General features: G+C 44.1%; 1 protein-coding gene across 2 annotated transcripts in view; it reads right to left on the reverse strand.

Annotated features, from left to right (window-relative positions):
* CCDC71 (coiled-coil domain containing 71) overlaps positions 1–10975 on the reverse strand; it is a 37606-nt gene extending 26631 nt beyond the window's left edge. The window contains exons 1-2 of one of the 2 annotated variants that reach the window (XM_063122111.1): positions 10727–10975; positions 2069–2151 (exon numbers count right to left, since the gene is read on the reverse strand). The gene's annotated coding sequence lies outside the window, so the exon portion shown is untranslated. The remainder of the gene's footprint in view (positions 1–2068; positions 2152–10726) is intronic. The other variant, XM_063122110.1, reaches the window with a different exon arrangement.
* Positions 10976–12494: the final 1519 nt, after the last annotated feature.

Consider the following 12494-nt stretch of genomic DNA (forward strand, 5'->3'; position numbering starts at 1 on the left):
GCTGCAGTTTACTCTTGCACTCTTTTTCTGGAAGGGTTTGAATTGTGGCTCTCAGAACTAGCCAAAATAGACACTTGAGATGTTGATATTATAAGAAAATAATATCAACATAAGAAGGCTTATTTTGCTGCCTCCATTGCGTCCTCGAGTAGCTGTCCAGCGGAGCTCTTCCAGGTGGTCCAGGGGCTGGTAACACCCTCCCCAGCAAATGGGGCCCTGGCCCCGTCGAAGACCCGCTGTGACCTTTTTGCATCACACTTTGAGGACAAGACCGCTTCTCTCCGCAGCGAGCTTGACGTTGTTGTTAGTGCAGCTCCAGTTGAGGTGTCCTATGCCACCATCTGCCCGATTTTGTGGGATCAGTTCCAGTTATTGCGGCCTAATGATGTGGACACAGTGCTTGCAGCAATGTGACCAACCACTTGCCCTCTCGATCCCTGTCCCTCCTGGCTTATAAAAACAAGCCGAGGTGGGTCCAGGGGGTGATAAATGCTTCCCTCCGGGAAGGGGTGGTCCCTGCTGTCCTTAAGGAGGCAGTAGTGCAACCACTCCTGAAGAAGCCCACCCTGGACCCAACAGTATTAGGCAACTACCGCCCAGTTGCAAACACCCCTTTTTTAGGGAAGGTACTTGAGAGGGTTGTGGCGGAGGCACTCTTGGAGGATACTGATTATCTAGACCCATTCCAGTCTGGGTTCCGATCTGGTTACGGGACTGAATCAGCCTTGGTCGCCCTGATGGATGACCTTTATCGAGAGAGGGACGGGGGAATGCAACCCTGTTAAATCCTGCTCGATCTCTCATCGGCTTTTGATACCATCGACCATGGTATCCTCCTGGATCGACTCTGTGGGATGGACATCGGAGGCACTGTTTTACAGTGGTTCCGGTCCTACCTACGGGGTGGTTTTCAGAGAGTAGCATTGGGTGATCAGTCCTCGGCCTCTTGGCAATTGAGCTATGGAGTGCCGCAGAGCACCATCTTGTCCCCAATGTTATTTAACATCTATATGAAGCCGTTGGGAGCGGTCATTAGGGGATTTGGAGCTAAATGCCATCAATATGCGGATGACACGCAGCTCTATCTCCCAGTGACAACTGAATCAGGTGAGGCTGTGCAGGTCCTGGACCAGTGCCTAGACTCAATAATGGGCTGGATGAGGGCCAATAAACTGAGACTGAATCCTGGCAAGATGGAAGCCCTGTAGGTGAGCGGTTCCCGAGTCCGGGAGACAGGCTCATTGCCTGTTCTGGATGGGGTTTCACTGCCTCTGAAAGAACAGGTTCGTAGTTTGGGGGTACTCTTAGACCCATTTCTGTCATTGGAGGCTCAAGTAGCCACCACAGTTCGGAGTGCCTTTTACCATCTTCGGTTGGTTCACCAACTATGGCCTCTCCTGGATAGCTTGGCCACGGTGGTACAGGCATTGGTAACCTCAAGACTGGATTACTGCAACACGCTCTATGTGGGGGGCTGCCTTTGAAGCTGCTCCAGAAGCTGGAGCTAGTGCAGAATGCTGCAGCTCGGCTGTTGTCTGGAGCTGCCCCTTTCCAGCATGTAACTCCTCTGCTGTGGGAACTGCACTGGCTGCCTATTTGCTACCGGGCCAGGTTTAAGGTTCTTGTACTTGTGTACAAAGCCCTAAACAACTTGGGACCAGGATACCTGAGAGAGCGCCTTCTCCCTTACCAACCTGCCCGGTCACTGAGGTCATCCGAGGGCCTGCTCCTGGTGGTTCCACATAGATCCATCCTCTGATTGGAATCCACCAGGGGAAGAGCCTTCAGCGTGATGGCACCCCTCATGTGGAATTCCCTGCCTCTGGAGGTCAGGCAGGCTCCAACCTTGTACTCCTTTCGGCACCTCCTGAAAACATCTTTATTCCAAGAAGCCTTTCCTTAATATGCAGCCTTGAATCTCTGTTTTGCTTCTGTTAAATTTTGTTTTAACTGTTTTATTCTGTTTTTATTTTAATTTGTCTTGTACACCACTCTGAAATTTTTCAATGGGGAGTGGTATATAAATATTCTAAATAAATAAATAAATTAATAAATAATCACTCAGTACCTGCTTGATTGCCCTCTTGTCTTTTGGAGTCTTTGTAGTTTCAAGGAGACTTGGACCACACTACACATTTTCAGCAACGTGACCTGCCACAATTGGAACAATCTTTTTAAAGAACATGACATGGGGCATTCAAGGCTTATACTCAATCAGACCATTGGTCCATCTAGCTCAGTATTATCTATAATGACTGGCCCTCCAGTGTTTCCGACAAGAGTCTTCCCAGTCCTATCTGGGGATGTCGGGGACTGAACCTGGGGCCTTCTGTATGCAAAGTGTGAAGGACATGGGGCTTTGCTGATTTATGGGCTGTACTGGCTCTTTAAGTGTACTGGCTTTTTAATTGTATTATTCTTTCTTTTCTGTATCTGTTCTGGTATGTTAAGTGGAGGTGGGAGTTTGGAACTCTAGGCGCCAAGACTCCAAGAGACTTCAAGGTCAGATTGGGCCTCGCACCTGCATGTTATCTCCATGGTCGTTAGGATAATTGGGTTTAGTGTGAGAGAGAGGGCGAAGCCCTCTCTAAGAAGGGAGGGGCGTTAATTTTATTTATTTATTTAATTACATTTATATACCGCCCCACAGCCGAAGCTCTCTGGGCGGTTTACAACATTTAAAAATAGTAAACATTAAAAGTATACAATTTAAAAACACACACACACACACACACACACACACACACATAAAAACAGTATAAAAACAACAGTATCCATTTAAAAACAACAATTGTGGGGTCCATTAAAAACAAACTTAACGTTGTTAAATGCTGTTAAAATGCTGTTAAAAATGCCTGGGAGAAGAGAAAAAAGAGCCAGGTTGAGTTAGGGGTTGGTTCAGCGAGGTCATGGGGCCCTATATCCAAAAGGGGATAAAAAGGGTATCCTGCTTGGGAGGGTGTCTTCTGTTCTGGTTTTGGAGGAAGAACATCAAAAGCAGCCTAGGATGGTTGCTTGAAGTAAGCTAGGGTCTTTGTTTATTTTAAAGGTCCGGTTTTCCTGAGACAAGGCTAGCCACTTTTATGGCTAGGGGAGGGTTGTGTGTTTGTAGGTTTTAGATGGAGCGCTGGCTATTAGTGACTTCTCCCTTTGTAATTTTCCCTTTAATTCCTTTACCCTATCCCCACCCTTTTATTCCGTCTTCTTTTTATACATGCTGTTACCTCTGGCCAAAACCTTACGTGTTAGTTTTAGCTGATTTGTATTAAACTTGTTTTGGCCCTTACGCTGTGTGTGTGTGTGTGTTTTATTCCAGGAATCTCTGGCTCATCCCGGTTGGGGAAAGGGCTAGGGCGAGGGGTGGCTGGGGACAACAGGACGTTTGGTCTGGGGCCTACCTTGCAGGAAGGTCGGATTGACTCCGGCCTTCGTCTACACAAAACATGTTCTCTACTACCGAGCTATGGCCCTTCACTTTAGGAAGCAGCAAACGTGAGCAAGGCAAAGCCCTTCACACAGCAATACATTATTACATGCATCCTTTTTAATGCCCTTCTGGAGACAGAATCTCCTTCCCCAACCCCTCTGCTTAAGTAGTGAGCATGTGTCTGCAACCCTACACAACCTGCCCCCAACTGGCAAGCAGAATTATCTCTCCATGACAGAGTGTCAAGATTCCTTCCATGTCCTGAACACCCCTCAGCAACTCCTTAAGGATCTGCCTCCTTAAGAGAGCTCCAGCTATTTGGCGGTATAGAAATGTAATCTACTGTTACTTTCTACTGTTACTTTCTACTGTTAGTTTTTCCCTACCCTGTGCCTGCTTACCCTTCCCTGTACCTGTTTGCATTCTCTTCCCCTCCTTATTGTTTTACTATGATTTTATTAGATTGTAAGCCTATGCGGCAGGGTCTTGCTATTTACTGTTTTACTCTGTACAGCACCATGTACATTGATGGTGCTATATAAATAAATAATAATAATAATAATAATAATAATAATAATAAATAAATATTAAGAGTCCCACCTACCTTCTTTTACTTTCCCTTTCCTAGTAATGTGGGGTTTAGGCTGTTGACATGGTGCTTGTCACACCTTTTGGGCCTCTGTTTTGAGTGTGCTGCAGGGTGTGCTCAGCTCATGTGGAGCAATCGTGAGGCCCAACAGGTCTGACAACCATGTGTGAACTAGGTATGCTTTCCGCTATCCTTTGCAACACACAGAGGTTCTATGCCAAACATACAGGAGTTCTTTTGCAGGCAAGTCTCTGTAGAAATGGTTCCCTGAAGCTAGGAAGTTTGAAAGCTAAGGCAATATGGTGCAGTGACTGGTGTGTTAGAACCAGTGAAACTATCTCTCAGCCAACTTATATGTGTTAGATTAGGATACAAATGAATACACCCTACAGCACACTCAAAACTACTTGGTTGTACATTATAGGGGATGGATCAGTAGTGGTAGAAAAGGTAAGCTTATATGTCAATACAGATCTCTACACTGGAGAACCCTTGCTCCACTTAAGCAGAGTTTGGGAACCAATGTCATACCGGTTCCATCTAATGGGATGGGCTCCAGATTTCAGTTGGAAGATATAATTTTCAAAGGGAGCATGACATGTGTAATTCATTTAATCAGATCTTAGTGGTTTAAAAACAAATGTTTTTAAGCTATCTCACACTTTCATCTAGGAAAGACTTCACAACATTTATATAGCTGCCCTAGATTAAACACAAAAGGTTTAATTAGTCCTGGTCATTTTTCTCAGATCACTACATAACACTGGCATACATCTAGAGAACTGGAGCACATTAACTATCACATATTGCTCACACTTAAATGTTGCCATGGGCAACTTATCCCTGAGATGCAAGCAGGGCTTACTTTGAGCCATGCTTGTCCAAGCTTAGACTCAGTTTTCAATGCTAGGACTCGGCTAAAGGGTATGTGGAGCGATAAAAAAAAAAAAAAGGAGAAGGTTCCCTTTATCTTCAAAAATCTATTTAACTTCTACATAATTGGGGACTATGGGAAGAGCTTGTGGACAGATTTGAACTCTAACTGTTCCCATTTTAAAAATTAAGAACAGGGTGGGGGAAGGGCACAAAGCAAGTTAAGACACTTCCACATAGCATAACAACCCAATCAAATCAATCACTATTATGGTTATCTTGCAACTGAATAACAAAGACATGGACTTGAGCAAAGCCTCCCCCTCAGCTCACAGCTGAAGTGACACTGAGTGAAAGTTGGCCAAGTCCAATATTATCTATTGGGCCACCCCCTATAGTACCGAAGAAAAAGGGGCATCACAGGGCTTAACAATCCGAACTGTATCAAAGTTTCAGGTATGTGGGCTTTTTGGTAGATATTACATCAGTGTGTTGGATCCTGGAATGAATCTTGGTTATGTTTTCCATTGCTTTGTTAATTGCTGAGGATCTGGAAGAACAGAGGACTCAGCAGAAACTTAAAGGTCAACTCTACACCTGGACATTGAGTGTAATAATTGAATAATTGTCTAAGTGATTGTCTTCAATTAAGGGTTGCAAGGAGTTGCATCATTGTACAGGTTGTCTATAAAAGTAAATGTAATTTGCATCTTCTGCGTCTGCTGTTGCTGTCCCACTATACCACTTGTTGTGTGCTGTATTGACTGACTGTTTGTAAGTATTTGTATCTGTACTGCCATAACTAAATTATATGTATTTGCCAGTAAGAGGTTTGTTTTAACCTACAAGAATCTTTGCCTTAATTCATGTCTTTGCTGTCTCTTGGCTGAGAACCGCTGCATCCTCTGCTAAGTCTCTGAAGGCCCAGACAGAGACTTAATACAAAAAGGTTATGTGCCAGAGTCCCAGTCTGTGCCATAACTAATCAGCTTTTATGCCATAACTCAACACAGTGCCCCCCTATCCACCACACATTCTCTCTCTGTCTATAGTAACATATAGTGCTACAAAACACAATGTGTGATTGCACCAGAAGGTGGGGGGGGGGGCTTCCAGCATGATGCATTCCTGTCAGCCATTTTGTATCACTAGGCGCTATGCAGGAGAGAGTTGATGACATACAACCACTGTTTTGGCAGCAACCATGTTAATCATATTGTCTAGTTTCAACCTGTCACACACACAAAATCTGTGTTCCTTTTCCAATATAATATTAGTTACTTAATATCAGAGCCAGCTTGGTCTGTAGAATGACTTTATTCAACGGGGCCACAGACATAAAAAAAAATACTCATGGGCTAAGAATCCGATTACACACACAAACCAATCCCAAATGAACTACTCTTCAACAGCACTCAGACTAGTGAAGCAGCCAATGCATTTCCAAATTCAAGTTCAAATACTGCAACATCACCCAAAAGATTACTAGAAGCAGCTACAAAGAACAAATCAAAACCAGCGGCACACTGGACTCTAAGGCTCCATGTTATGGATTGTTGAATTCTGGATTGTCGTGATGTGCAAACCCAGCTGTGCTAACAAACCATGGATTGTTGTTGGGTTTTGAGCTCTGAGTTGTTTAAACTATGGATGATCATTATATATGAAGCCAGGACAATGGGTTGTTTCACCAGGCTAAAGAGGCAGTGGGCAAGAGCAGCAAAAAAAAACCCCACAAAAATCCACGTTACATGCCAGTTCTATAGTGCTGTAAAAGCATTTGGGATATAGGGAAGGAGTGGGTGAAGGAGGAGGGAAACAAACAACCCAGGGATTGAGAAAATGAACTGTGGTTTGTTCAATCATCTGGGTAGGACAACAAACTATGGGTTAACACGGGGTTAAAACCCCCACTGGTTATTAGTATTATGTGCGAATCAGGTCTTATGACTACAAAATCCTAAATATAGTTACTAAGGAATAAGCACTAGTAAACACTAGTAGGGATTACTTCCAAGTAAATATGCACAGAACTGCAACTGTAAGGCACCTTTTGAATGAACAGCTGGTCATATACAAAAAAGCTTTCAGACCATCATATGGTTGAGTAGAAAACAGTCATCAATAGACAATAAGATAATTGGCCTTGAAAGAAAGAACGATACACTAATTCAACTGGGCTAGAATCACACTAGGATGACAAGTGGCTACAGGGAACTAGACAAGAGAAAGGAGTGTCTGGCATGAGTACCTGTAGTTTGTGGTTTAAGAACTCTTGTACCACAGAAGAAATCTAAGGAATACTTCTGATAATATTTTTGCTTAATTTTTGTCTTGGTACACATCAACAAAATGTAAGAGCTACACTCGCATTTATAATTATTTATTTATTGTTATCCTCTTCAAGAACGCTGCAGCCTAGTAATTCTGGGAGGAGATTGAGATATTAAAAAAAAATCACAACAGAGATGATTGGGGTTAAATCTAACATTATGTGAGTTGACTTCCACTCAAGCAACAGGCCTTCCCCTTGCTCCCCTCTCATACAAATGCATCCTCCAAATCTGCTCTGGTGGGTTGTCCAATCTTCTAGAGTAGATCGGGGGTGGGGTGGTGGGAGGAGAAATTTGATCTGGCATCTGTGTCCAATCCGCCCTATGGGCCCTAGACAGCATCTGAGGGGCCATAGGACAGTTCGGATTCCCAGATCCAAGGACCGAGTCAGCACTCTGACCTGGAGCTGGGAATCAGAGTTCTGCTCCCTCCCCCTCACAGCCGGTGCAGAAAGAACCATTGCCAGCTGCTCTCTGAGGATGGGAAGGGGCCGTTTGAGTGGGTGGGGAGGGGAGGAGACTGAAGAGGGCAGGATACAAACTATCCAGCCTTCTCTCCCCACCCAAAGACAGTTTCGCTAGATGGGTGAGGTGTGTGGAAGGATACCCTACAGCAGCAAGGGGGAAGGGTGACCCAGAGATCATGGTGGGAAGGGAGAAGAGAGAAAAAAGCATAGGGTATTCTAAGACAGGAGAACAATGACTCTTGGAGGGGGAAGGGGAAATGGGCATGGAGTCACTGGAGCCACAAACTCAAATCCCCACCGTAGCGCTCAAATCAGGCAACGCTGCTCTCTGGCGGCATCAGCACGCAACTTATTGGTCCTTGTGGGACCCATCAAAAGCCACTGCATTGTTCAACCCCTGCAACATGGCAACCCGTCTGCAGAGAACCAGAAATACAAGACAGCTTCAGCTATGGAGCGGTATAGGAATGTAATAAATAAATAAAATAAGGCCAGCTCCACTTCTGGCCACAGGAGAATTAACCCAACTGCCCTTGTGGGAGGGGCACTCAGCTCCTGCTCATCACCTGGACAACACCCCTTCTCCAGCTTTTGATCACATCTACAACTGACCCTCTCCGGATGACACCCAGTGGAATATCTGTGGCTCCACTTCATCCCCAAAGCTCTCATCTAAATTACCCATACCAATTAAATCACATCTACTGATTTCATTTTTTTCTGTACATCTTTCTGAACCGTCTTATTCATTCACTAACCACTTGGTTTCCTTCTCTGACCCTCATTAATCCACCGCACCTGTCTCCTCTCCTCCAGTTAATCTCAGAACATTAATCACACCTAATATTTTGCCCCTCCTCCACCCAACGAACCTAAACCCTGAGATTTTTCTTAATTTATTAAACCCCACATCTGCATTACCTTCTCCAGCACCAAAAAGATAACATTAGATCTTCTCACAGTTTACAAGACTGAAAGGTATAAGTTCTGGTTGTGCTTTTTATATTGTATTGTGTATTTGTGCTTTTAACCTGTTGGTTGTCTTACTATGATTTTAATTTTTGTGAACCGCCCAGAGAGCTTCGGCTATTGGGCGGTATAGAAATGTAATAAATAAAATAAATAAATAAATAAATTTTGTTGGAGCACAAGAAATCTCTCCACAAATTGGCTTCCAGACCAGTTTTCTGTCCCCCTCTACTATTGACCAAAACCTAAAACGTTTTTCAAAAACCTCTAACAAAGGTCTGGGAAATTACCAGTCAATTTACAATATCAAAAGGTAAATTTCATTAGCTTGTACATGAACCCATGGTTGGTTCTATATATGGTTATTGGTTGATCTAAATATGCCAATTAAATACTACTCTTTTACTCATCCTTAGATTATTGCATCAACTACTGGCGTGTGTTTATATTGCATGACACCTTAGGCTGCACCTTACCATATAGATAGACAGCTAGATATAATTTATTATTAATTATTATTATTCTAAGCTTTAAACAGAGATTTTTTAAAAAAACCAAAATAGTCCACGTCTGCAAGCTTACAATGCAATAGACACAACCCAAAAGGAAAATTAATAGGAACATTAATTTATTTACTGGAACTAGTCCTTGATATAACTTACTGCCCAGGATTTTGTCCCAAATAGTACCGGAGATTCAGATGACTGCCTCCTCCACGTGCATTGATAAAACAGTGAGAGGGTTGCAGAACTATGCAGTTTAGCCCCCACCCCACCATACACCCAGCAGCCATGTTCCCATACATGGGAAGAAAAACTTTTGTAAGCCGCCGTGAGAGCCTTTTTTGGCTGAATGGCGGCATAAAAATCTTTAAATAAATAAATACATTCAGCTGCACATACAGCCCTTTCACATGTTAGCCAAACACATGGATGGCTGTAGGGCATGGATGCATGTGGGGAGACATTCTCCTAAATGAGCCTTCCCATATGTTGAATTCATCAACTCAGGGCCTGCTTCAGGTGATATAGCCTATGAAGCTAAAATGCTAGTGATAAGAAGCAGGGCTTTTTTGGTGGCAGCATTCTTTCTGTGAAATGCCACAGATCAGCATCATTTGTGGGACGTGTTTGTTTCAGATGCCATTTTAATTTTGCTGCGATCTTGCTAGTTTGGTTTTAATTTGCTTTAATTCTCAATATAGGTTTGTGGTAAGTTTGGGTTATTTTTGATGTTTAAGTGCCAAAATGGCAGGTCGAAAAACCAATAAATAAGTAAATTATCTGGGAAATGGGGGAGGGAACAGGGATCTTCACTTGGTTTTCGGGTCATATGAAGCTGTGTACAGAAACTGAGGGAGGAAGATCAGGAAGGAGAGCCTGCCCTTGCAACTGCTTGTAATTCCCTAGCCTAAGGAGGTCTTCTTGGCATTTTAAACGCCTTGGCATTTGCCTTTATCATTTAAAACACTGGGGAAAAACAAATTTAAGCCTGATAGCTAAATGGAGCCTCCTTGATCAGATGCACTGTACCACTAATTACCAGCTTCCAGAGACAAACAACAGGAGAACACTGCTGCTGCTGGTAAGCTACCTGGTTGGCCACCATTAGGGTGAGGTAGGGGAGAAGTTAAGACTAGATGGACCTTTTGATGAGGTCCTCTTGTGTTCTTAACCCCACTTGCCTAAAAACCAACTCTTTGCACTTGATGGCCCTGAACATATACACACCCCATCACAGGCATAGTGGGGAGGGGCTGGTTGGTTACTGACGACTGAAAGCCACTCTATACATGCTCAGGAACATGCTCTACAGCTCACACACACCCATGAGCGAGACTTGGTATTAAAGGTTCGAGATGTGTGTGGGTTTTTGTTTATGAGGCTGGGATTTATTTATTTTTTGTCAGGTAACAGAATATTCCTCCACCCAATATTGTGTCAACCGCTTGTTCTCACAGACACATTTTAAAGTAACCCCAACAATAATTATCGCTTCGGCTTTCTCATCCTTTAAAACCACCTCCGGCCCCACATTTCCCCATTCCCAGCGATGGAGGCCTTCTCACCCTTCCGCACAGGCCTCAAGCCGGGGCCTCGCGTAAGACCCGTCGCCGAAGAAAGCGCCTCCTCTTTGGTCAGGCAAAGCTTCCGCGTCACGGACGGCGCGAACCAATCAGCCTCCTTCGTCAAAGCGCCCGCTAAGAGCAGCTGGATTTGCCGTGGCTTTCTCCAGCGGCTACCGGCGGCCGGTGCGCAAACTCCGTAGCGGCCGGGTGGGAGGAGCTAGGCGAAAGACTCCATCCCCGCTGACAGGCAAAGCAACGCGAACGTCGTAAACTGGCAAGATGGGATTGCTACAGACGATGCTGCGGGAACTCCGCTTTGGAGGAAGTTTTACTCTCCTCTTCCACCAGGCACCACTCAGAGCAAAACCTGTTACGTCCCAATCGGCGTTGTGCAAAATGCGTACGCGAAAGGAGTGAGGAAAAGAGCTCTCTGCTGACCCCTAAAGGCGCACGACTGCTAGTGCAATTACAAGGCTCTAAGCACAAACTTTCTTGTCTTCCATAAAAATGTCTCAGAGATCTTGCATCTCTTGCGTTTTATGGCATCTTGGTTCCATTTACATTGCACCTAAGGTAGTGGACTCTGGACTGTGAAAGCAAATGCAGAAACATACCTGCTAGTCTTTAAGGTGTCACACGACTTTCATATACACTGGTTGGCTGAGTTTGTTCAGACGACACGCTAATCAACTGGGGTGGGTTGGTGTAATAGGAACAGAATGGGAACAACCGTTGATTAGCGTGTCATCCGAACTCAGCCATCATGTCTTAGCTCCTCAAGGACTTACGACCAGACTAAATGAGACACCTTTCATACAACTAACAAATGCATGAAAGGATTTTAAAAAGTAAGCATAAATGGAGGGAAGGCAATCCGGATCATGACTGTAGCAGAGGGAAAGGTTAGGGACACCACATTGGAATTTATTTTAAAAATGCCATTTGCACAGGTAAACAGTAGATAATGTTCAAGGTGGGACCAATCACTGCAGAAAGATTTTTTATTAACTGAAAAAGGACTTTGCACTAAGGACTCTCTCCAACCCCTACAGAATTCTCACAACTGACATCTTTTTATTATTATTATTTAACAAGTACATCGCTTAAAATTAAGCAACAGCTTTGCTAAAGACCAAATGTTTCTCCACACTTCTGCTCTATGTGTCCTCTAGAACCTGCATGTTTCGCCCAAGGTGAGTGGCAGATGAGAGGTACGGTCAGCCTTCACATTTCCAGAAATGGAGATCAGCCATTGCTTCTCTATTCCAAAATGCATTGCCAGGTGTCCTCTGATACCTGCAACACCTACGACTGACTATTTCACTCACAGCCCAAATCTCCATTTTGAGACTGGGTCTATGAGCATCAACAGATGAGTGTTTTATCCCATGCTCACTACTGTCCACTTACAGATGTACTCACGTCCTTTAGATGACATCTGCCTCTTGAGCACCTCCCGCTCTTTCAGCTTGTTTTTCTATCACAAAATAGAACCCTTTTAAACCATCTTTTTTAAAAAATGTAATGCGCTGCCCCTGAATGGGCCACCTGTTTGTTACCGCTTCCTCTTTCTCTCTCCGTGTAAAGAGATTGTTGCTATTGTGGGACAGCAGCAGGCATAGTGACGGTAGGGAACCGTGAAAATCCACCCGTCTGATGACACTCTATCTAAACTACAGGCATAGCTGCAACAGCTAGCCAAATGTTCAAACTTTACTGTTTGTTCCTGCTGTTGATGTGACCTAGCCTGGTGAAGAATTCTGGAGAA

This window comes from Elgaria multicarinata, chromosome 3, assembly GCF_023053635.1.
Source record: "Elgaria multicarinata webbii isolate HBS135686 ecotype San Diego chromosome 3, rElgMul1.1.pri, whole genome shotgun sequence".
Classification (NCBI taxonomy): Eukaryota; Metazoa; Chordata; class Lepidosauria; order Squamata; family Anguidae; genus Elgaria; species Elgaria multicarinata.